Source organism: Planococcus citri, chromosome 1 (genome assembly GCF_950023065.1).
Source record: "Planococcus citri chromosome 1, ihPlaCitr1.1, whole genome shotgun sequence".
Classification (NCBI taxonomy): Eukaryota; Metazoa; Arthropoda; class Insecta; order Hemiptera; family Pseudococcidae; genus Planococcus; species Planococcus citri.
Window position 1 is genome coordinate 7,148,059 of NC_088677.1, and position 25,988 is coordinate 7,174,046.

Genomic DNA, 25,988 nt, shown 5'->3' on the forward strand with positions numbered 1-25,988 from the left:
ATATACAATTTTGATTATTTTTCAAATAATGTTGAATCCCAAAATCTGGTCATGATTTTTGAGATTTTGGAGTAAGGGTAGTGCGACCTATCATAAAATGCGATGCGAAATATTGAAATCTTTTGTCGAAAGTGTATTGATTTTCTGCTTAAATTTTAACACGCCTTAATTGGTCGCATGATACATTTTTCAACGGTTTGAAACCGCCATCAATTGACTTCGATGTCGAAAATAGGATGCAACCAAATTTTAGCTTTTTACTAATGCTCTTATTAAGAATCGATAGGCAACTCATAAGTGTAGAGAGTGAGACTGGTGTACGGGCTATACTGGTACTGGCAGAATGGTTCAAAAAGTTATAAAAGAAAGCAATCAAGGTCCGCAGGAAATATTTTAATTCATCACAAAATTGTATCCTGTTTTTACAATCACAAGGGCCTTTAAAAAAATCCCAAGAAACATGATCCAATAATTTCGGAGCTTAAAAGCCTTCAAAACTGCATAAAAAACCTAATAGGAATGTTTGATTTTTCGCAAAAATTTAATTTCAGAGCTCAAATTTCTTCAAAAACTCTAAAAAGAAATTTTGATTCGAATTTTTTGATTTTTTTACGTAGGTATTCTTAACCCTTTTTTTATAAGTCCTCGAAAATCGCAAAGATCACGACCAGATTTCAGGACTAAACATTTTTCAAAACTGCTTTTAAAAAATTGTTAAATGCATGCATGGGTTTATTAATGTAATTGTTGAATCAAAAATCCGAAAAAAATCAATTTTTCACTTTTTTTCTACTTTTAGGTACATAGTAATCCTTAGATATTTTCATTAGAAACAAATACTGTTGAATATTTCTGACCACTCTGTATGATAAAAAAAAGTAAAAACTGTCTGCTTTCAAAAAAAAAAATGAATATAATTATTGTAGTTATTTTTACGTTTTATTAAAAAAATTTAATCCTTGAATTTGGTCTATTCAAAAAAGCACACTATCCTCCACTTCCATGATGAAAAAATGGAACTTGCTCCCTTCCTCACTTTTTAAAAATACTCAGGTAATTTGATTTATTGAAAGATTATTTTGAAGGTAGGTATTGATTTCAGTAATTGATCACTTTCGGTGTAAATTGTCAATTGCCACAGTGAAAATGAAACATCCAAAAAGTTCTAGAATAAGAGAAGTCATTTTAAAGAACTTTGAAAGAGAGTGAATTTTTTTAAAATACTAATTTATTTTGATTAATTTTTTATTAAACTTGAGTACCAACATTGTTGAGGGGGGGGACGACTGAGGGGAAATTTTTACTTGAAAAAAGAGTTATCTTGAGGTATTCTGCTCAGAGATGACAAATTTTCAAATAATTTGTAGGTACTTTACCTCCAACATCAATTTTCATGTTTTTCGATATTTTTCAACTTCGAGAGTGCTTCATGCAAGTGGACCAACATCATTTGGAGAGCAAAGGGGGGAGGGGTTCTTGAAAATATAGTTATTTTAAACGTATCTGCCTAGAGATGAAAAATTTTCAAATAATTATTCGATATTTTTCAATTTCATGAGCTTCATGAAAGGGACCATTTTTTTGTTTTATTTTTTTCATTTTTCTCAAATTTGAACATCATGTGGGGGCCCAAAGTCCAACGATGGTTTTTTCCTGAGAAGGGGATTAACCACCTGATGCACCTAGAACATTCTAATGTGGAAATGAGATTTCTTCAATTTTTTTTTTTTATTTTTTCAACTTGGTCGAGGGCTACCAGCACCACTTTAAGGTTTGTTCAAAATGAAACTGTCAAAGAACAACTTTCAAGTTTTAAACCCCTCAAAAATTGATCTTCCTTCGAATCAAGTTCATTCAAAGTTCAATCTATCAACTCCTAACTCCTAAGCCTTCACCATAATACCCACCGGAATTGGCTCATATTCATTATTAAACGTCTACATGTAGTTGTTAGAATTGCTAATGTAATGGTGTGTAATATTCACGTTTTAAATTCATATAACTTGTAACATGTGTACTGGTATTGGTGCTGGTGGAATATGATAATAGTACGCGGATGTTTCGACTCAGCTGGTCGCCAACAACTGGTCTGATTCATACAATCACCAGTTCCAGACCAGTCAGTTGGTGTCCTAGTGTCGGTGCTGTGCTGTCGTTCCTTCTGGATTACCTTATCGCTACATTTCTTCGTCTCATCGTGGTCGTATAGTGAAGTGTTTTGCGGTTATTTTTTTTTTAACACGATAATTAGAATAATATTCCATGATCTTCGTGAAGTTTGTGAATGTTCCATGATTTATGATTATTGTTTGGAGAACTCCGGTGAAATCTGATTTGCAGTAAAAGGTAAGCACCTAACGAAAACTTCAGATATTCCTTATGGTGATGGTATATTTCATCGATTGTATGATTTAATATTAATATTAATATTAATAATTATGCATATTTATTTTCGTTTCACAATTATTATAACGATTGATTAGAATATGATGTGGAATCAACGTAAATCGTACGTCGATGTTCGGTTACAGTACGAGTACTTTATTCTTCATGGTAATGAGATGAAAATAGAGTAAATTGATTCATGTTTACAGATCATTAGGATCTAATTTCATCTATTTTACACTTATTTAATATCAATTATGCGTATTTATTTTCAATTCACGATCAAAGATCGATGAGAATGATGGAATCAATCGTACGATGAGCTAAACCGTACTTCGATGTTCGATTTCAGTCTTCGAAGGAAACATCGATTAGGATTAGGAAGGGAGTTCGTTGATATTAATTATTTGTATTCGTATCAATGGAAGATTAATTATTTCATGTTCAATTCTGGTACATGTTGAATTTTTTGTTCAACACTACGATCGAAAAACCACTTCAACGTTCGGTTTTAGAGTTTAGCTTCGAACGAAACCATTTCGCTGTACGTTGTTTACATTTCGATAACACCAAAAAGGGCATAAAGAGGAATAATTTTTTATTTTTACACACATTACGAACTAATTATGGTATTCTTTTCGTCTACAAACAACCATACATGACTTACAAGGCATTAAGTTCATCCTAAATGAAAACAAAACCGTCTCCGGTCTCGATAATATTGTCGTCTTTCGTGCTCTAGTAATTCACTGCATTGCAGAAGTTCTTATAGTCTAGGTAGGTACCTAGGTATGGTACTTTCTGTGACCGGTATATTTTTGCAAAATGATGTTTTTAACGAGTTTCTGTATGTAATGTTTTTCACATTTCCAAGTTTTTGCTGGAGTACTGTGCTGGACTGCTGGGTGTACTGAAATCGATTCTCATCATAGAATAGGTCGCACCCAGATCAGAGATTGCAGCCAGAGGTCGTATTCGTGTCTGGTACACAGGCGTCGGTGTCGGCAGAAGTAGATATTGAAACGTAGTCGTTGCGAGACTAGTTTGCTATATAGCTAGAGAGATGTAGATGTACTTTTTTATTGTGGGAAAGATGAATAAGACCAACGCATATAAGAACTTTATGGTTTAGTTGTACTCTCTCTGAGTCTCTGGTTTTGCCATCGTGTTCGAACTTCCTTCCAAGTTGATTCTTTACTAGTAGGTATTGTGATTTATGCCTATTTGCTGGTTGTAATACTGAATATGCAAAGAACAGACTAAGTATTGAGTGATTGTTTGCTACTTTAACGAATAAGTAGATAATTGGTGATTGGGGTGTTTTGAAATGTTCAATTCAAGATTCGTTTTGAGGTGTACTACGATCAAATCTTGAATGTTGATTGTTAATCTTCTGCCATCGCCCTTGCAATGGTACCTAATTCAATGCAGGTAGAAGTCTATCTTATCAATTATGATAAACTCAATTGTTACGATGAATCATACCTACCTATACTTTGAATGAAAAGACAGAAGATGTTGGGTCTAAATATCGCGTTAATAGTTATGTAACGAGGCATGAATCATGATGGAACAGATGGATGGGGGGGGGGTGATGGTGTGAATAGACAAGTTGAAGGCAAATAAGCATAGGCATAAAATCTACCGCAGTTTCAACAAGGACGAAAGAGGGATAGAAGATGAATCATATGTGTTGTTAAATTGCTCCAAAAATAAGAACGAAAAAAATCAGGCAATTTTGTCCTTTGAAAAAAAACTAAGGAAAATGTCCAAAAACTTCGCAATTTTCACTCAAAAATTATCGAATTTTGTAAATAGGTGACATCAGCTGCCAAAGCTGCAGTGTTTCAAGAAGAGGATCTAGGTAGTAAGTCTCCCACAGGGAAAGAATTTTGAGAAAAAATACCTATGTAATACCTACAAAAAGCATCATTTTGGGGGTTTTCAAACAATTTTTTGACTGAAAAACGAAAAAGAAACATTTTGAAATTTTTCATGAAAAAACTATACTTACCTACGTATTTGAAAAATTGAGCTAAATAATTGCAAACAAAAAATGCATTTCTGGGCAGTTGAATTTCAAGTGCATTTCAGAGCAGTTTAGTTTTCTGTAGATATGTGAGGAAATAAATTTTTTCAAATTCGATCATTTTGTCGTAGAAATCTTCTTTTACAAACCAAATGGTGCATTAATTGGCCAAAAAATGCTCAAGATGGGGCTCAAAGTGCGAATATCCATTTTTTGAAGTAACATTTGCATTCCTAAAAATGTTTAAGATTGTGATAATGAGCTCTAAAATTATCTTTCACAACCACCAATAGAAAGCTGAATACTATTGATCGCAACTGGCAGACAAATTTTTGAGTCGAACGAAGTTAAATTGAAAGAGCATGTAAAGATACATCACCTGCCAGAATTTCAGGTGCTAAAATATAATTTTTGATGTAAAAAGCCCTACTTTTTGCTAAAATTATCAAAATCTCGCTTTCTGTCAAAAATAACAGAAGATCTTCTACTTTGTCAAAATTGCCAAATAATCTAATTTTTTGCTCGAAAAATTTCATTTTTGTTTTTCTTAAAAGTCACCCAAAAATCTCTCTTTCTTGAAGAAAAAATTGAAAAAAATCTTGTTTTTTTGACAATGATTTCTATAGTAATAAATTTTTTGTCAATAATCGCCAAAAAGATCCTGCTTTTTGCTACAATCGAGGGGTTCCATGGAAAAGGGGTCTTGGTCATTTTTTTCTTTTACAATTTTGAATGTATTGAAACATTTTTTTGAAAATAATTTTCACCATACCTATTCGGTGATTTTGAAGTGTCCTTCCATGAAAAAAACAAATTAGAAAATGTTTGCTTGTAGAAAAAATTTTCAAGTCCATTTTGAACTTGTAAAAATCAGTGAAAAAAAATTGACTAAGGCCCCTTTTCTATGAAACCCCTCAATCGCTTCATTGTCAGTCTTGCTTCATGTCAATGATTGTAATGATTGTCAAAATCCTCGTTTTTCAATTATTTACTGAAATTTTCGTTTTGTTCTTTTTTTTCAGAAAAACAGCTAAAAATTGTTGTTTTTTACATGTTTACCTAAATGCGAAAAAGTCTTACTGTTTTCTGAAAGTTGTCTAAAAGTGTTGCATTTGCCAAAAATTGCAAAAAATTGAAGCTTTTGATCAATTGAAGTGTCCCTTGATAAGCCAAAATTGCAAAAAAATAACCAAAATTCTCGTTTTTTTACCCAAAAAAAGTTGCGAAAAAATATGATTTTTTTTCACATACTTAATAATCTCAAAAATTGTCAAGTTTTGCTAAAATTGACAAATTTTGCTTTTTGTGAAAAATTCTCGTTTGTTGAAAAAAAATTCCTAAAAATTTTCCATTTCCAAAAATTGTTTTATGTTTAGTCTTGCTTTTCTGCCAAAAATTGCCAAAAAGTATCGCTTTTCCAATAATTCCCGAAGTTCGTGCTTTCTGTCAAAATTTGTGAAAAATTATTGATTTTCAACAGAATTGTTGAAGATTGTCATTTTTTTTTGCAAAAAATTGCCATAAAGTGTTGCTTCTTGCCAAAAGTTATAACTTTTCTGCTCTAAATTACAAAAATCCTCACTCGGTTGCCAAAAATTACTTAAAAGTGGAGCTTTTTCATCAAAAACATTCAGAATATGTTGTTCAATTTTTTAAAATTAAAAAGCAAAAGTTTTTTTTTCAGTGATCTTTCCCTGTTTGAAACTGCTTTGCTCGCGTTTTGTCATTTTTTTGGTTGCTTTTTCAGGCTGTTACAGTTACCAAAAGTTACTTTTTTTTAGAAAAAAATAATTGTTATTTTTTACATGTTGAAATGCGAAAAAGTTTTACTGTTTTCTGAAAGTTGTCTAAAAATGTTGCTTTTTGGCAAACATTGCAAAAAATTCAAGCATTTGAGCAATTGAAGTGTCGATTTGTTGAGCCAAAATTGCAAAAAAAAAAAAAAAAAAAATGCAAGGTGTCTAAAAGGTCCTACTGGTCCTATTAGTCCTTCTTAAGTCATACTTTTTCTCAAAAGTCTTTTTTTAGTCCTACTGAAAAACTACTTTTCAACAATTTTATCCAAAAGTCTTACTTTTTTTTCGATAAGATTATTTCAAATTTTCAATTTTTCTCCTTTTCCGGAATTTTGAACAAATTTTGTAGAAAAAGGCTCATTTGTCGACTTTTTTAGATTTTGAATTACACGTTTTTGAGAGCTTTTGCCCTTCTTAAAAATTGATAAGAAGAGAATAAAACAAAAAATTGGAGTGAAACGTTATATTTTTGGCGTCTACTTGTTTAAATAAAATCATAAGGTGGATTGAAATCATCAGAAAAGCAAACATTTTTTTACAAAAATTTGGCTAAAAACTTGAATGAAAATTTTGGCATGGTGAAAGTTCTGATAAAAGTCCTACTCAAGTCCTACTTTTTCATTTTGAAATTTTGTTTGACACCCTGAAAAGGCTCGTTTTTTTTTTACCTGAAAAATCCCCCCAAAAAATTGCGAAAAATATACTTTACTTTCGCATTTAATCATTCTCGTTTGTTGAAAAAAAATTCTAAAAATTTTCCAGTCTCCAGAAATTGTCCAGTCTTGCTTTTCTGCCAAAAATTGTAAAAAATTCTTGTTTCCAATAAAATTGCTGAAAATTGACAGTTTTTTGCAAACAAACGCCAAAAGTTAGCTTTTTTGCTGTAAATTGCAAAAATTCTCACTCGGTTGCCAAAAATTACTCAAAATTGAAGGTTTTTTATCAAAAACTTTCAAAATAGTTCAACTTTTTAGAATTGAAAAGCAGAAGTTCTTTTTTTTCAGCGATCTTTTTTGTTGAAACCATTCTGCTCACGTTTTGCCATTTTTTTGGTTACTTTTTCAAGCTGTTTTGGTTACCTAAAGTCTTTTTTTTGAAAAAAATTGAGTACGAGCCTTGCTTTCCAATCAATTGGTGGGTAGTTCTAGTTATGTGCTCTTTTATTGGAACCTTCAGCAGATTTTTAGGTTTTCTAATAAATGGTCAATAAAGAATAAGAGGTTCAACATGAAATTCAGCATTTTTTTCAACTCAGAAAAATCTAAAAATCTGCTGAAGGCTTTAATATTGGCGCGAACCCGCCATTTATTGATTTTGATAGTTCAACATGAGGTATGAATGAGTGAAACTTTAGCTTTTTACCTCACTTTTTATCTCAGTTCTATCAAATTTAGATTTTTATGTAAAAATGTTGCCAAAGTATTTAATATTTGTAAGTTTGCCAAAAATTTAGGAATTAAAATCAACATCTAAAATTTTGTGTGGTTACATATTTTTGTACCTAGGTATGATTTTTTTTTAAATTTAAATTAAATTTTTTTTTTAAATTATGATTTTTTAACTTTAATTTATACAATTTTTATAGTAGTTGGAATATTTTTTTGGTTAGAAGGGGCTTTGGTTATGAGAAACTTGAAATGAAATGGTGGGGAGGGGTTGAATGCTCCCAAATTTTTTCACCATTTTTGAGAAATTCTATAATTTTGAGCTGAAAAAATTAACGTGGCAACAAATTGTTCGAAAATGAAATCTAAAATAATGATTTTTCAAAATTGAGGATTTTAAACGCTTCACCCTCCTTCCTTCCAAAATCATCGTGGATTCTAAACGTTCCTATCATCTCCGAATTATCCTTTTCAATGCCACACAAAGGTTAATTCGTCACTTTCATCATGTAATACCAAAACAATTTGGAATTAGGTATATGCGTCATACTTAATAATGCAGTTTCCAAGTGTTCCTTTTTTTTTCAACCAAAATCGTCGATGCGATAAGACTTCGTAAGTAAAAAACGTTGATAGGTTCTCCGGTGTTTCTGTTTTTTTATCCAGCTGCTTAACCGAGCCTATTAAGAATAATCAGCAGCGCGTAACTGGACTCGACAAACGTTAAAACTAAAGTATGTACCTATGTACTGCATTATATTTCGCCATGTTCTTGGGTCCGATACACGATTAATATACGACGAGTAGGTATTGCATAAACTACCTATACCAGCAGCCTGGGTTTAGGTACAATTCAGAAGGATTTACGCTTCGTTATCGTGGTTTGTATATCGATAAAGGATGCTGTAAAATGCATAATGTGCTGAAAACACACGTTTGTAATTTACATCCTCTGCTATGTACCATATGTAGATATAGTGTACGCATAAGTAGCCCATATCGCATAGGTAATAATAGCGAAATCGACGCTACGATAAGAGAACTTATATCGTTGGTAAATGAAACAGTTGCATCTATCGGAGCTCTCGAGTTACGATTATTCTATAATTATTCAATTATAATACTCGTAACTCGCAGCCTTACCACACGTTTAATGACCTTTTGGCTTTGATTGCTCGTATATAATGACTAATGAACGATCGTCTCGATCGCTGGATATTCGTTCGTACTTCGTATTATAAATGCTATTATTATGATTCGTGAATTTCGTGAGCTTTGCATTCGATTCAATGCCATTGGTATTGGAGAAAGAAAAATCGTAATGATTGTTTTGCTAAATAAATAGCTCGAAATTTCATTAGTTAGGTAATATGTATATCGATCGTTTACATTTACAATGTTGCAATCGCGATGTTGATTGTTGATGTTGATTTACGCGGTGTCGAAGGCCAACGAATCAGCGACCAAGTACGAGTAAATTACCCTCGAAATTTCACGCTTCTTGGTTCTTGTTGCGAGATGCTATTTGTCGAAGAGCTTGGGAAAGAAAGCGAAAATTGTGTGTTTATTTCGTTTACTTGGGTACTTATTTGGTAAACCTTCGAATTAAAATCAACTTTAGAGTTATTTTGAGAATGTACGAATGATGAAAATTCATTTCACATTCGAATCTTATAATTCAAAATATTTACTCGAATGATTTCGATGCAGTGTTAAAGCTAGAGATGTGAAAAAAATCCTGAGCTATGTTTGTAAATTGTTCGATTTTTTTGTTATCGCAGTTTTGAAATTGTTTTGGTGATTTATAGATAGTATAACAAGTTGACAAAAATTACCCATAAAATAGCAACCACGCTCTGCTACCATTTGGAAATGTTGCACCCTTGTCTGTTTTTTGCGGGAGGGGCGAAGGGGGAAAATCTCAGATTTCACGATTTAAGACTTTACCTCAGATTTTGCAATCTTTAAAACCACAATCGAAAGCATGGATTGAAAATTCTGAAAAAATTCTCAAAGTTGATATTATCGAGAAAAAACTTTCAAAAATTGCGAGTAAAATACAAAATTGCTGCAAAAAATTTTCAAAAAATATCTTTTCTGTATTTTCGAAATGTTTTATTATATTTTTCTTGATAGAAAAGACGAATGAAAAACTTTTCTTGCCTATGAGTAAATATACTTACTTGAAAAAAATTTACCAAAAAGGCAAAAAAATGCGTTTTTTAAAAAAATGTTTGGCATAATTGCGCTTGAAATCTAAACAAAAATCTAATGTCGTATTGTATACTGTATAGATATAGAAAAATCTGCTGGAGGCTCCAAAACGACTTGAAATCCATTTGTAGTCGAGTTCATAGAAATTAGTTCGCCGAATAAATTTCAGTTTTCTGGCTCAATTCGATGAAATTTTGAGGAGATTTCGGGTTTCAAAAATCTGCTGGAGGCTCCAGGAATTGTCAAACAGTCGCTGGAGGCTCCAAAATCACTTGAACCCACCTGCAGTCGACTTGATAGCAAATTTTGCATTTCCAACTCCAGTAAAATGTTATGGAATTTCAAGCATTGAAAAATCTGCTGGAGGCTCCAGTAATTTCCAAAAATTTGCTGGAGGCTCTAAAACGACTTGAAATTTATCTGCAGTCGACTTCATAGCGTATTGAAATTAGTACGCGGAGTGAATTTCAGTTTTCTGACTCAATTTGATGAAATTTTGAGGAAATTCCAAGTTTCAAAACTTTGCTGGAGGCACCAAGAATTCTCTAAAAGTAGCTGGAGACTTCAAAATGAATTCAACACACCTGCAGTCGACTTGATTGTAAAGTTTGGATTTCCAACTCGGTTTGGTGAAATCTTATGGAATTTCGAGCATTGAAAAATCTGCTGGAGGCTCCAGTAATTTCCAAAAATTTGCTGGAGGCTCTAAAACGACTTGAAATTTATCTGCAGTCGACTTCATAGCGTATTGAAATTAGTACGCGGAGTGAATTTCAGTTTTCTGACTCAATTTGATGAAATTTTGAGGAAATTCCAAGTTTCAAAACTTTGCTGGAGGCACCAAGAATTCTCTAAAAGTAGCTGGAGACTTCAAAATGAATTCAACACACCTGCAGTCGACTTGATTGTAAAGTTTGGATTTCCAACTCGGTTTGGTGAAATCTTATGGAATTTCGAGCATTGAAAAATCTGCTGGAGGCTCCAGTAATTTCCAAAAATTTGCTGGAGGCTCTAAAACGACTTGAAATTTATCTGCAGTCGACTTCATAGCGTATTGAAATTAGTACGCGGAGTGAATTTCAGTTTTCTGACTCAATTTTATGAAATTTTGAGGAAATTCCAAGTTTCAAAACTTTGCTGGAGGCACCAAGAATTCTCTAAAAGTAGCTGGAGACTTCAAAATGAATTCAACACACCTGCAGTCGACTTGATAGTAAAGTTTGGATTTCCAACTCTGTTTGGTGAAATCTTATGGAATTTCGAGCATTGAAAAATCTGCTGGAGGCTCCAGGGATGTCCAAAAATTTGCTGGAGGCTCCAAAACGACTTGAAATCTACCTGCAGTTGACTTCGTAGCGTATTGAAATTAGTTCGCCGAGTAAATTTCAGTTTTCTGACTCAATTCGGTGAAATTTTGGGGAAATTTCAGGGTTCAAAAATCTGCCGGAGGCTCCAGGAATTTTCAAACAGTCGCTGGAGGCTCCAAAATCACTTGAAACCACCTGCAGTCGACTTGATAGTAAATTTTGAATTTCCAACTCGGTTTGATAAAATTTCATGGAATTTCGAGCATTGAAAAATCTGCTGGAGAGTCCAGGGATTTCCAAAAATTTGCTGGAGGCCCCAAAACGACTTGAAATCTACCTCCTGTTGACTTCGTAGCGTATTGAAATTAGTTCGCCGAGTAAATTTCAGTTTTCTGGCTCAATTCTATGAAATTTTGAGGAAATTTCAGGTTTTAAAAATCTGCTGGAGGCTCCAGGAATTTTCAAACAGTCGCGGGAGGCTCCAAAATCACTTGAAATCCACTCGCAGTCGACTTCAAAGAGTATTGAAATTAGTTGATGGAATGATTTTGTGCTTTTCAACTGCATTTGAGATTCTGTGGAAATTTCCAATTTGAAAAAGTTGCTGGAGGATCCTAATTGACTTGAACTCACCTGCAGTTGGCTTGAAAGCGATTTTAAATTAGTTTGCAGAGAGAATTTTTGATTGCCAACTCTTTTTGTTAAAAATTGTATGGAAATTTCGAGCATTGAAAATCGGCTGGAGGCTCCAGTGATTTTCAAAACGTCGCTGGAGGCTCCAAGACACCGATTTAAAATTAGTTTTCAGAATAAATTTTTGATTACCAATTCTTTTTGTAAAAATTTTATAGAAATTTGGAATATTAAAAACCTGCTGGAGGCTCCAGTAATTTCCAAAAAGTTGCTGGAGGCTTCAATAATGACCTGAAATCCATCTGCAGTTGACTTCAAAGAGTATTGAAATTAGTTGACAGAATGAATTTGTGCTTTCCAAGTGCATTTGAGATCCATGTGGAAATTTCGAATTTCAAAAAGTTGCTGGAGGCTCCACATTGACTTGAACCCACCGGCAGTTGGCTTGATAGCGATTTGAAATTGGTTTGCAGAGTGAATTTTTGATATACCAAAGCTTTTTGTTGAAATTTTATAGAAATTTCGAGCATTGAAAATCTGCTGGAGGCTCCAGTATTTTTCAAAATGCCGCTGGAGGCTCCAAAAATTACTTGAAATCCATCTGCAGTTGACTTCAAAGAGTATTGAAATTAGTTGACAGAATGAATTTGTGCTTTCCAAGTGCATTTGAGACTCTGTGAAAATTTGGAATTTCAAAAAGTTGCTGGAGGCTCCAAATTGACTTGAACCCTCCTGCAGTTGGCTTTATAGCGATTTGAAATTAGTTTTCAGAGTGAATTTTTGATTGCCAACTCTTTTTGTTAACATTTTACAGAAATTTCGAGCGTTGAAAATCGGATGGAGGCTCCAGTAATTTTCGAAATGTCGCTGGAGGCTCCATAATACCGATTTAAAATTAGTTTGCGGAGTGAATTTTGGATTGCCAGCTCTCTTTGTTAAAATTTTATAGCAATTTCGAGCATTGAAAATCTGTTGGAGGCTCCAGTAATTTCCAAAAATTCGCTGGAAGCTCCAAAAATGACTTGAAATTCATCTGCAGTTGACTTCAAAGAGTATTGAAATTAGTTGACAGAATGAATTTTTGCTTTCCAAATGAATTTGAGATTCTGTGAATATTTCGAATTTGAAAAATTTGCTGGAGGCTCCAAATTGAGCCTCCAGTAATTTTCAAAATACCGCTGGAGGCTCCAAAATAGCGATTTGAAATTATTTAGCAGAGTGAATTTTGGATTGCCAGCTCTCTTTGTTAAAATTTTACGGAAATTTCGAGCATTGAAAATCTGCTGGAGGCTCCAGTAATTGTCAAAATGCCGCTGGAGGCTCCAAAATAGCGATTTGAAATTAGTTAGCGGAATGAATTTTGGATTGCCAGCACTCTTTGTTAAAATTTTACGGAAATTTCGAGCATTGAAAATTCGCTGGAGGCTCCAGGAATTTTCAAACGTTCGCTGGAGGCTCCAAAATCACTTGAACCCACCTGCAGTCGACTTGATAGCAAATTTCGGTTTTCCAACTCTGTTTAGTAAAATTTTATGGAATTTCGAGCATTGAAAAATCTGCTGGAGGCTCCACTAATTTCTCCAAAATGACTTAAACTCATCGGTAGTTGACAATAGCGTGTTTAAGTAGGAGTGCAGCGTGAATTTCGGATTTCCAACTTCATTGATGAAATTTTGTGGAAATTCCAAGTTTCAAAAATATTCTGGAGGCTCCAGAACTGCTCAAAACGGTTTGAACCCGTTTCCAATCGATTTAGCTGGCCGAGAATAGGTCATATCCCAAATTTCAGCTTTATAGGACAATTTGATAAAATTTAGATTTTTTTCTCATTTTATTTTTGGCTTAAATTTTATTTTCAAAAATTCCCCAAAAATCAAAAAATGCACTTCATTTCTTGAAATTTTGGCTAGTGATAAATTTTTGCATGATCTTTCGATCTAGCTTTGTCCAGCTCAAAAAATCCTGCGAGTCTTATGTAGGAAAGCAAAATTCTCGATTTCGGCTGAGCTGTTAATCAAAATGACCGCCATTTCGTTAGTAAGGCTCATTTTTTTTGGCAAGTTCGCATTAAAATGGTCTTTAGGATGTGCCCTTCGAGAAAAAAGTTGTCTCCGAGGATCGAGAGGGGGGTGCAATTGACGATCATGAATCTCGAAGTTAATCACGAAAGAATTTATATCGTCAGTCCACTGTCCAGCAACTCTCGGACTACAGTATAAGAGCCTAGAAGTTCACAACCACGCAAAATAAAACACTCTTCCGCATTCGAGAATCTCCATCATCAAGTCTGAAGCTGATCCGATGCAAAAAAGTAAACACAACGTTGGAAAAAACCGTACACGGATACTATAATAATCGCAAATCAGTACGATTGAATAACAAATGACCATCAACTCGAAACCTGATGACCTCATAATAAAACTAGCCAAAAAATCGAGTCGTTTTTGGCTCGTACCAGTACTCGTGTTTCACGCCGACAGTGAGAGGATATATGTACCATTCTTAATGGCTGATAAAATGCATACAGCTGTATCTTTTTACGCGTACATTGTATACGAAAGGTATATTAAAACACGATGCCGGCGGTAATTACTTGATTAATTATTGTAATCTGGTTACGTGAACCACACTGGGCAGATGAGCATTGAGCACCGCGAGTACACCGCTCCAAGATCTTCATTACACGAGAAGACACAAGACGTGGACGTGGTTATATGTACAGCAATGCACAGAAGCTGACGCGATTGTGGCCTCGAACCGCGACGTTACATTACCTCACACTTTCGTACACCTATTAATTAGAATATACTTGTAATTAAACTCTCAAGTCAGTCGCTACTACGCACGAACCCATCAACCGAACAGAACGGTACACGCGGGCATCAAAAGTTAAACATTTTAACATCCGCCGAACTCTTCTTGCCCCTGTTCATATTTTTAAGGTACCTACGTACGATTCGATCGAAAAAAATTGTTCATGCTACACACGTTTATCGTTTTCGTACATACGAGTATATGAGATGCAGTTAATTTTCACGCGATCGCGATTACCACTATACTACGAGTACCTATAGGTACGTTCTGTTTTAAAACGACTGAACCGAAAAGCCGGTTGCTAATCGGGCCGTTATAATGAAAAAAAATGTAAATCACACGACCGGTATATTATATGATGATGATCCGTCTTGTTAAAAAATACAAGATGCTCTGAAACTGAACCGAATGCCGCCAGTTGCCATCATATACTCGTATATTGATAGGTACAAAAAACTGGTTGATTTTTTACGCTACATCCTGCAGTTTCCGAAACGATTTTGCTACCGAAACCCACACACACCACAGCACAATTCTTCAATTTCTTGACTTTTTAATCGTTTAACGGAAGTTGTAGTTCTGCTTTTTTTTTCTCGAGATGATAGTGAGAGGTATTTCTAATTGTAAAGACAGTGGTATGAATATGATGAGGTAAGTGCTTGACAGCTTGAGATATGGTATGGTATTGGTAGAGGAAGCGACGAAAAATTATTGTTGCACGCATTTGAACGCCATTCACCATCGACAGACATGATGATGGTGCTTTTTCTTTTCATGGATGAAATTATATACCCGAAGGAATAATAATTACTGTACCTAGTCGTATAGTGTTTGAAATTATACTTGGAGGTTCCGATGTGTAAGTGCAAATGTACCAACTACAGCGACAATTTCCGTGGAAAATGCATCACATTAATGAAATAGTCGAAGAACTAACAGAATTAATACCTACCTAGTCCGGCATATGACGATAGGAACAATTGCGGCGCCCCCTTCCCCTCCCCCCGATCCACTGGGACGATTTTTTTCTCGAAGGGGACATATTTTAAAGCAAACTTGCCAAAAAAATTTAGCCCTGGTAACAAAATGGTGGGTGGCTATTTTGATTGAGAGGTCAACCTAAATTTTTTGAACTGGACGAAGCTAGATCGAAAAAACATGCAAAAATTTATCACCAGCCAAAATTTTGAAGGTTGAAGTATATTTTTTGATTTTTGACGAATTTATAAAAATCAAATTTAAGCCAGAAATGCAAAAAAAAAATTGAAATTTTACCTAATTAATCAAGAAAGCAAATCATATTGAGCAGTTCTAGAGCCTCCAGCAGAGTTTTGAAACTTGAAATTACCACAAAATTTCAACAATTGAAGTTGAAAATCCGAAATTCACGCTGGACTGCAACTTGAACATGCTATTAATTCGACTTCTGGTGGGTTCAAGTTATTTTGTAGCCTCCAGCGATTTTTAGAAAATTTTTGGAGCCTCCAGTAAATTTTTGACACTTGAAATTTCCTCAAAAATTCATGAAATTGAGTGAGAAAACTGAAATTTACTCGGCGAACTAATTCCAATACGCTATGAAGTCGACTGCAGTAGGTAGGTTCCAAGTTGTTTTGGAGCCTCCAGAAAATTTTTGGAAATGGACTTTGAAAGCACAAAGTCATTCTGTCAACTAATTTCAATACTCTTTGAAGTCAATTCCAGATGGATTTCAAGTCATTTTTGGTGCCTCCAGCGACTTTTTGGAAGTTACTGGAGCCTCCAGTAGATTTTGAATGCTTAAAATTTCTATAAAATTGCAACAAAAAGAGTTGGTAGTCAAAAGTTCACTCTGAAAACTAATTTTAAATCGGTGTTTTGGAGCCTCCAGCGACGTTTTGAAAATTACTGGAGCCTCCAGCAGATTTTCAATGCTCGAAATTTCCATAAAATTTCAACAAAAAGAGTTGACAATCAAAAATTTACTCTGTAAACTAATTTCAAATCGCCATCAAGCCAACTGCACGTGAGTTCAGGTCAATTTGAAGCCTCCAGCAACTTTTTCAAATTCGATGTTTCCACAGAATCTCAAATCCAGTTGGAAAGCACAAATTCATTCTATCTACTAATTTCAATACTCTTTGAAGTCGACTGTAAGTGGAAAATCAAGTGATTTTGGAGACTCCAGCGACTGTTTGAAAATTCCTGGAGCCTCCAGCAGATTTTTGAAACTGGAAATTTCCTCAAAATTTCATCGAATTGAGTCAGAACACTGAAATTGACTCGGCGAACTGATTTCAATACGCTGTGAAGTGGAGTACAGATATAATTTCAAGTCGTTTTGGAGCCTCCAGGAAAATTGTCGAAATCACTGGAGCCTCCAGCAGATTTTTCATTGCTGGAAGTTTCATAAAATTTCACCAAACAGAGTTGGGAAACCAAACTTTACTGTCAAGTCGACTGTAGGTAGGTTCAAGTGATTTTGGCGCCTCCAGCGAATGTTTGAAAATTCCTGGAGCCTCCAGCTGGTTTTTGAAACCTGAAATTTCCTAGAAATTTCATCGAATTGAGTCAGAAAACTGAAATTTAATCGGTGAACTTATTTTTGAACTTATTTCAATGCACTATGAAGTCGACTACAGGTAGATTTCAAATCGTTTTGGAGCCTCCAGAAAATGTATCGAGATCACTGGATCCGCCAGCAGATTTTTCGATACTCGAAATTCCATAAAATTTTACCAGACAGGGTTGAAAATCCAAAATTCGCTATCCAGTCGACTACAAATAGATTTCAAGTTGTTTTGGAGCCTCCAGCAAATTATTGGGTATCACTGGAGCCTCCAGCCGATCTTTCAATGCTCGAAATTTCATTAGATTTTACCAAATGGAGTTGAAAATCCAAAAGTTTTTATCATGTCGACTGCAGGTGAGTTCAAGTGATTTTGGAGCCTCCAGCAACAGTTTGAAAATTCCTGGAGCCTCCAGCAGAGTTTTGAAACATGAAATTTCCTTAAAATTTCATCGGATTGAGTCAGAAAACTGAAATTTACTCGGCGAACTAATTTCATTACGCTATAAAGTCGACTACTGATGACTTTCAAGTTGTTTTGGAGCCTCCAGCAAATTATTGAGTATCACTGGAGCCTCCAGCAGATTTTTCAATGCTCAAAATTCCATAAAATTTTACCAACCAGAGTGTTGGAAATCTAACATTTTCTATCAAGTTGACTGCAGGTGGATTCAAGTGATTTTGGAGCCTCCAGCGACTGTTTGAAAATTCCTGGAGCCTCAAGCAGATTTTTGAAACCCGAATTTCCTCAAAATTTCATTGAATTGGTCGACTGCAGATAGGTTTCAAGTCGTTTTGGAGCCTGCAGCAATTTTTTGGAAATCACTGGAGCCTCCAGCAGATTTTTTAATGCTCGAAATTTCATAAAATTTTACTAAACAGAGTTGTAGTGATTTTTTTCAAAAATAATTCCATTACTAGATTCCGTGTTCAACTTCTGGTAATTTTCAATCATGTATTTGGAGAGGGGGATTTGACAACTTTTATGACTTATGACACTTTCTGCAGTTTTGACAAATCATCATTCAATTTTGTGAATTTTCCATTAATTCTCTGTATTTTGCAATATTCTGAGCAGTTTGTGCAAAATTTCACCCGAATGAGAGATTTTCTCAAATTTTTGTCGTTTTCTGATGGCTTATTAATTTTTTATGTTTTTGATTGATTTCCACAATCAACTTTACAATTTTTATGATACCTGATTTGTGAATATTCATTCCTGGCCCTTTATTAAAATTCGAAATCGTCAGAATTTTTACTTTGGCCTTCGACCATTATCATTTCATATTTTTTGTTGATTGATCAATTAATTTTATAACTAACTAATCCCACCTTAATTTTTCTTTGTTTCAGGTGAGTACAAATTTCCTTCCAAAAATGGTAGAATAAGAACTCATGTATGACAATAAGTAAGTAAGTAATTTTATAATCCTTATGAGAAAAGTTACGTAAGTCACTTCTACTGTGACCTTTCATTTTCAATGACAAATCAACAAAAAAATTCTAAAATCACGGCGTTTTGAAAATCAGCTGAAATAATTATCCATCAGGTTTGAATCGAGATGATCTGATTTTCCAAATACAGATTTGGAAACAGTAAATCAAATTTTTGAGTTTGCAAACCATTTTGATTTTTAATGAATTTTTAAAAAACCAAACTTGAGTCAAAAATGGAAAAAAATCAAAATTTTACCAAATAGACCAAAAGAGTTGAAATTTGGTGTGTGCCCTATTTTCGACCTTCCAAATCGATATTGGAAACGGTTTCGAACAATTTTGAGTGGTAGTTTTTGAGCACCCTAGCAGATTTTTGAAAATTGAAATTTCCTCAACATTTTACCCAATTGAGTTGTTGAAATGAATTCACTTAGTACCCCATTTTTAATATTTTGAGTCGATTAGAGGTCGTTTCAGGCTGTTCTGGAGCCTTCAGGTATATTTTGGAAATTTCTGATTTCCTAAAAAGTGGTCTAAAAACCGTCCAAATTAACTTTAGTGACATTTTTTTCAAAGTACAAGGTATCTAATCTATCTTTTATTTTATTCTTCATTAGACATCATCCTTATATCCTCTTCCCCGCACCCCCACCAATGGCCAATTCTGCCCTTCATCAAGGTCCAAGTACCTCTCTAAATACGCTTAAATGAGGATGTGCGAGACTAGATGTGTAAAGCTTTCACACGAAAAGAAGATTTATCTAAAGATGAGTAGAAAAAAACCACATCGTTGCACGTCCACGTATAGTACGAGTATATCTGCGCTAAGATGATTATGGCGTTGCATTCTGCTCGGTTGTCGAGTCGCCGTGAAATATGCCAAAGAAAAGGATTATATGACATGAGACAAGGTCCACATGTGTGCAGTTTGCTTTCTCCTCTTTTTAAATTATACGTGTTCTTGTGACGCTGAGTAGTGAGTGACGCTGGCGTCGCTGGCACAGGCACTGGCATTGCCCAATACCGAGAAAAAGCTGCATTTGAGATCGTGATAACCGCAGGACTCGCACGCGGTTTTTTTTTCTCGTATGGCGCCCGAAAGTGGCCAGCCAAAGTGATGCAGAGTTCGCGTGAATTTCATCTCGCTATAATATTCATCTTACGTATACGTACTATACCTATAGTAGGTTAGAGGTACCCACTGTATGTATATTTTGTTTATCTAAATGTAATTTTTACCAAAACCGGTTCTATTTTATTCTTTTGTACGGAGCTTTTCACGTTACTATACTATATCTATTTTCTATGACCGAATACGCGTCATTGTGTACGTAGTACGTACCTACTACGTAGTGTCCCTATAGTATATCTATATTCGTGACTGGATTTTTATTTTATTTCCTCGGCAGGCGATTCAACGCCGCTCCGCTGCAGCGGTAAACTGTATTTTTCTTTTTAGGACATTTTGTAATGCGCTTTAAATACGTCTTATAGGCACATACTTGACCTGTATTTGCACGGTTCTAACTCACGTGTACGTGTTTTGGTCGAGGGTATTGTTTGTGTAGTGAAAATCCAAATGCCCTGGAGCGTCCCGGTCTCGATGTGATTGCTCCTATAGTACTATGGCGATGCGGCGGCGGCAGGTGGGTAGTTCTATCAATTTTACACAATTTTGCAGTATGTTTCCTCGCCAAAAAAAAATTTTTTTGAGAATTTTTTTTTGGTTGGAATGGTTAATATATACACTTGAGACTTCATTGATAGTGTTGTGCCCAATTCATATCTCTCAGGGGAGGGGGGAGAGCCATTTGAAAATGTGGGACTTTTCTGCAAATTTCGAATCAAAACTGGTCTTTTTTGAGAGAACTGATCACCAACAAAATTAAGAAATGTGTTTCAGTAATTCAAATAATTTTTAAATTGAGAATATACCATGAATTTTAAGGATTTCTAGGTGAAAATTTCTCCGGCTTGGTCAAAAAAGTATAAATTCCATGACGAAGGAAAAAACGTCATTCCCCATGACGGTGGATAAAACTTCATTAAGTAGGGATAATATAAATGTAAAATTGTTTAAATTCGTGTTTTTTAGTGTAAGTAGTATCAGTACTCACCACATAATAATTTTTCAACATTTCTCAGTTTATCTCTGTTTGTGTATGGCGAAGCTGAGAAACCATGACGAAAGAATCGGCAAAAGATAAATAACCATATTTTCATGGAATCATGTTTTTATATTGGATAGCGGTGTTCGGATTCAGTATTTTATCAGGGGACAAGATTTGGTTAACTGCCTAAACAGTTTTGCCATTTTCAAACATCAAAATTTGTAAATAGTGAGCCGTTGGGAATGCATTGAAAATTAACCACGCCGAGGGAACAAAAACTCGAAGACAGAGGTGTGAGGTCACTCCACAGCATATAGGTGTCACTGAAGTGAATTATGTTCATACTGTAATTTTCGTGTAGTTTTCAGGAATAAAAAAACGAATGTCAAAATTGCATAACATCACGACTCTTTGCTAACCAGCGATGTAACTATTTAAAAACGAGATGTGAGACAGCCATGACGATGGAACTTTTGATCATATAAGGGGGTCTGTGGCCCGGGGGGAGGGGGTCAAATTCATTGTAGTTCCTGAAAATGTTAGATGGGGACAACTTTTATTGACAAAACCATTCACCATTACTTTTCATGTGCATACTGTAAGTGAAATTTTACACGGACACAAAAAGTGTAAAATTGGTAGAACTACCCAGGTCTGGCTGAAGCCTAAGGTAAGGAACAAGGAACCTCTCCTGGTGTTCAATGGAACCGCGATGATTCTTGGAGAGGGCGTGGTTTGAAACCACCATAACCTAAAGTTCAGTCGATCCAATGAATTTTTTGATTTTTGCCAAATTTTTGAGAGAAATTCAAAATTTACCATTTTTGAAAATTTTATGCTTTTTTAAAGGATGGATTGCAATAGAAAGTCGATGGAATCTGGGAAAATTCAGTGAACACCTTCATTTTGAGATGGAAGTCTCTTAGAAAAATTTTCAGCCTTGGAAGTGCTCCTGGAAGGGAGATATGGATCCTCAGAGAGAGGATGTGGAAATTGTGACAAATGTGAATGAACTCGTTAAAAGGTCTAGAATAAGCTACAGCTCATTCTTTTGGCTGCCCGAGTTCATTTTCGCGCCTTATGGAGAAATTTTCAAATTCTGGAGGAATTGAAAATTGCATGTGGAGGCTCCAGGAATGTCTCGGAGATGGATCTTTTATAAATAATTGCCAAAAAGTCTTGTTTTTTGCTAAAATTGTCAGACTTGGTTTTTGCAAATATTCCAAAAATAAAACGTCACGAATTCTCTTATTTTTGCAAAAAAATTCAGAAATTCAGGTAGTCCTGGGTACCAATATAGGTACTTTTTTTTCAAAAAATGTTTCAATAGTTTGCTTTTTGTCAAAAATTGCCAAAAATTCTAGTCTTTGAGCAATAGAAAAAAATGACAAAAATCAGCGGAGGAGAAGTGTCATTTTTTTACTTGAAAAATATTGAATAGTCTCATCGTTTGCAAAAAGAAACAGCCAATATAGTGTCCAAAAATTCCGTCTTTTTGCCAACATTCGCAAGTTTTGGCGTTTTAAAAAAATTCTCACATGAGCAAAATTGCTGAAGATTTTCATTATTTTTTTATTTTATATACATATACTTTTTTTTCAAATTAGGTAGGTATGTATTGTACTCGAAACCCTCGCTTTTTTGTGACTAATTTCCTGTAAATCCGGCTTTTTGCTTGAATTGTCAAAGTCTCCGAAAGTTGTGTGTTTTTTTAAGCAAAAAATTCCAAAAAATCTAGCTCTTTTTCAACAATGGTTCGACACAAAAATTATCGAAAAATCATGCCTTTTGCCGATAATTTGAGCTTTTAACAATTCAAAAGCCTCTTTATCATCTTAAGTTGCTAAAAATACCTAAAAATTGTTAATTTTTTTTGCACCCACCCCCCCTGCCGATCCTCCGGGACAACTTTTTTCTTAAAGGAGGACATTCTAAGGAACATTTAAAAGCAAACTTGCCCACAAAAAAGTTGGCCTTACTTACAAAATGGCGGCCATTTTTATTGACAGGTCAGCCGAAATCGCAGATTTTGCATTTTCACATAGGACTTGCACAAACTTTTTCAAACTTTACAAAGGTAGATCGAAAGATCATGCAAACATTTATCACCTGTCCAAATTTCAAGTGCTAAAGTGCGTTTTTCGATTTTTGGTGAATTTTTGAAAATCGAATTTAGGCCAAAAATGAAGGAAAACATCAAAATTTCACCAAATTGACCAAGAAAGCTGAAATTTGGGATATACCTTATTTTCGATGTGCCAAATCGATTGGAAACGGTTTCAACCCGTTTTGAGCAGTTCTGGAGCCTCCAGCAGATTTTTGAAACTCGAAATTCCCACAAAATTCCATCGAATTGGAGTTGTAAAGCTGAAATTTATTCTAAAAACTAATTTCAATACGTTACGAAGTACTGCAGGTGGATTTCAAGTCGTTTTGGAGCCTCCAGCGACTTTTTGAAAATTCCAGAAGTCTCCAGCAGATTTTTGAAACTTCAAACTTCTACAAAATTTCATCAAACGGAGATGTAAAGCTGAAATTTACTCTACACTACAATTTTAACACCCTCTGAAGACAACTTCAGGTGGGTTCAAGTCATTTTAGAGCCTCCAGCGACTTTTTTGAAAATTACTGAAGCCTCCAGCAGATTTTTATAACTTTAAATTTTCACATAATTTCATCAAATGGAGATGGAAAGTTGAAATTTACTCTATATGCCAATTTTAACACCCGCTGAAGACGACTTCAGGTGGGTTCAAGTCATTTTAGAGCCTCCAGCGACTTTTTTGAAAATTACTGGAGCCTGCAGTAGATTTTTGAAACTTGAAATTCCCACAGACAGAATCTCAAATGCAGATGGAAAGCTCAAATTCATTCTGTCAACTAATTTCAATACTCTTTGAAGTCAACTGCACATGGATTTCAGGTCATTTCTGGTGCCTGCAGCAACTTTTTGGAAATTACTGGAGCCTCCAGCAGATTTTCAATGCTTGAAATTTCTGAAAAATTTCAACAAAAAGAGCTGGCAATCAAAAATTTACTCTGCAAACTAATTTCAAATCGCCATCAAGCCAACTGCAAGTGGATTCAAGTCAATTTGGAGCCTCCAGCAACTTTTTCAAATTGGAAATTTCCATAGAATCTCAAATGCAGTTGAAAAGCACAAATTCATTCTATCCACTAATTTCAATACTCTTTGAAGTCGACTACAAGTGGATTTCAAGTGGTTTTGGAGCCTCCAGCGACTGTTTGAAAATTCCTGGAGCCTCCAGCAGATTTTTAAAACCTGAAATTTCCTCAAAATTTCATCGACTTGAGTCAGAAAACTGAAATTTACTCTACACTACAATTTTAACACCCTCTGAAGACGACTTCAGATGGGTTCAAGTCATTTTAGAGCCTCCAGCAACTTTTTGAAAATTCCTGAAGCCTCCAGCAGATTTTTAAAACTTTAAATTTTCACAAAATTTCATCAAATGGAGATGGAAAGTTGAAATTTACTCTATATGCCAATTTTAACACCCTCTGAAGACGACTTCAGGTAGGTTCAAGTCATTTTAGAACCTCCAGCGACTTTTTTGAAAATTACTGGGGCCTCCAGTAGATTTTTGAAACTTGAAATTCCCGCAACATTAATTTATCAAATGGAGTTGGCAATCTGAAATTTACTTCGCAGACCACGTGGTGGTTTCAAATAGTTTTGAAGCTTCCAGCTACTTTTAGGAAATTTCGATTTTCCAAAAAAACGCCATACAACCTTTCAAGAAGTCGCTGGAGGCTCCAAAACGACTTGAAATCCACCAGCAGTCAACTTCGCGGCGTAGCGTATTAAAATTGGTTTGCAGAATGAATTTCGACTCTCCATCTTAGTTTGATGAAATTTTGGAGAAATTTCAAGTTTCAAAAATCTACTGGAGGCTCCAGTAAATTTCAAAAAAGGTCGCTGGAGGCTCTAAAATGACTTAAACCTACCTGAAGTTGTCTTCAGGGGGTGTTAAAATTGTAGTGTAGAGTAAATTTCAGCTGTACATCTCCATTTGATGAAATTTTGTATAAGTTTGAAGTTTCAAAAATCTGCTGGAGACTTCAGGAATCTTCAAAAAGACGCTAGAGGCTCCAAAACGACTTGAAATCCACCTGCAGTACTTCGTAACGTATTGAAATTAGTTTTTAGAATAAATTTCAGCTTTACAACTCCAATTCGATGGAATTTTGTGGGAATTTCGAGTTTCAAAAATCTGCTGGAGGCTCCAGAACTGCTCAAAACGGCTTGAAACCGTTTCCAATCGATTTGGCATGTCGAAAATAGGGTATCTCCAAATTTCAGCTTTCTTGGTCAATTTCGTAAAATTTTGATTTTTTCCCCTCGTTTTTGGCCTAAATTCGATTTTCAAAAATTCACCAAAAATCGAAAAACGCACTTTAGCACTTGAAATTTTGACAGGTGATAAATTTTTGCATGATCTTTCGATCTACCTTTGAAAGGTTTGAAAAATTTCGTACCAGCCCTATGTTGAAACGTAAAATCTGCGATTTTGGCTGACCTGTCAATCAAAATGACCGCCATTTTGTAAGTAAGGCCAACTTTTTTGTGGGCAAGTTTGCTTTAAAATGTTCCTTAGGATGTCCCCGTTAAGAAAAAAGACGTTGTCCCGGTGGATGGGCGGGGGGGGCGCAATTACTCCTATTGTCATATGCCGAACTATAGAGCCCTAGCCGAACTATAAGAAGCTCACAGCAGCTGGGACAACTGGGTTGAAATTTCCTAGTAATTCTCCAACGAACTTCACACACACTACGACACAAGTACGTATGTATTATGTAACATGTGACGAACCGACCACCGCCATTTTGTTGTACGTCTAGGGCACGTACACGACAACTCGCCACAGTCGAACGCGGTGTAGTGGGGAAGAGATAATCCGCTCCAGCTACTCTAGCCGGTTGCAGGGAGCCATATGCCGCAATGCCGCAAAAACCAGACCCTTATCATTATGTTCTTTGTCGTCTTGCGAGTAACGTCTCCTCCGAGAGTATTTTGCGTTTCGAGTGCTAAAAAGTACTAATTAGTGCGCGATTTCTGTTTAGTTTTGCGTTATCATGTGAATTTATTTCGAAAGAATCATTTCGCGTTTGTAATTTATAAAAATCCGAACTTTTAATGCTTTTTTGCTTTGGATAAATTCGCAACCACGTGTGCATGTTTTAGTACCCGCGCGTGCCTGTAAATTGTGCGTAATTTCGTATGAAAATTTTGAATTCAGTGGCAAAATTTTGCTACACCGCGTGTGACCGGAAACAATAGGTTGTGAGAAGGGTTTTTTTCCACCAG

At 35.1% G+C, this 25,988-nt stretch overlaps 1 protein-coding gene across 2 annotated transcripts in view; it reads left to right on the top strand.

The window, feature by feature from the left end:
* Positions 1 to 2,024: 2,024 nt before the first annotated feature.
* Positions 2,025 to 25,988, top strand: part of LOC135846314 (leucine zipper putative tumor suppressor 2 homolog) — a 68,454-nt gene continuing 44,490 nt past the window's right edge. Inside the window, exon 1 of one of the 2 annotated variants that reach the window (XM_065365351.1) lies at positions 2,025 to 2,346. The gene's annotated coding sequence lies outside the window, so the exon portion shown is untranslated. The remainder of the gene's footprint in view (positions 2,347 to 25,988) is intronic. The other variant, XM_065365332.1, reaches the window with a different exon arrangement.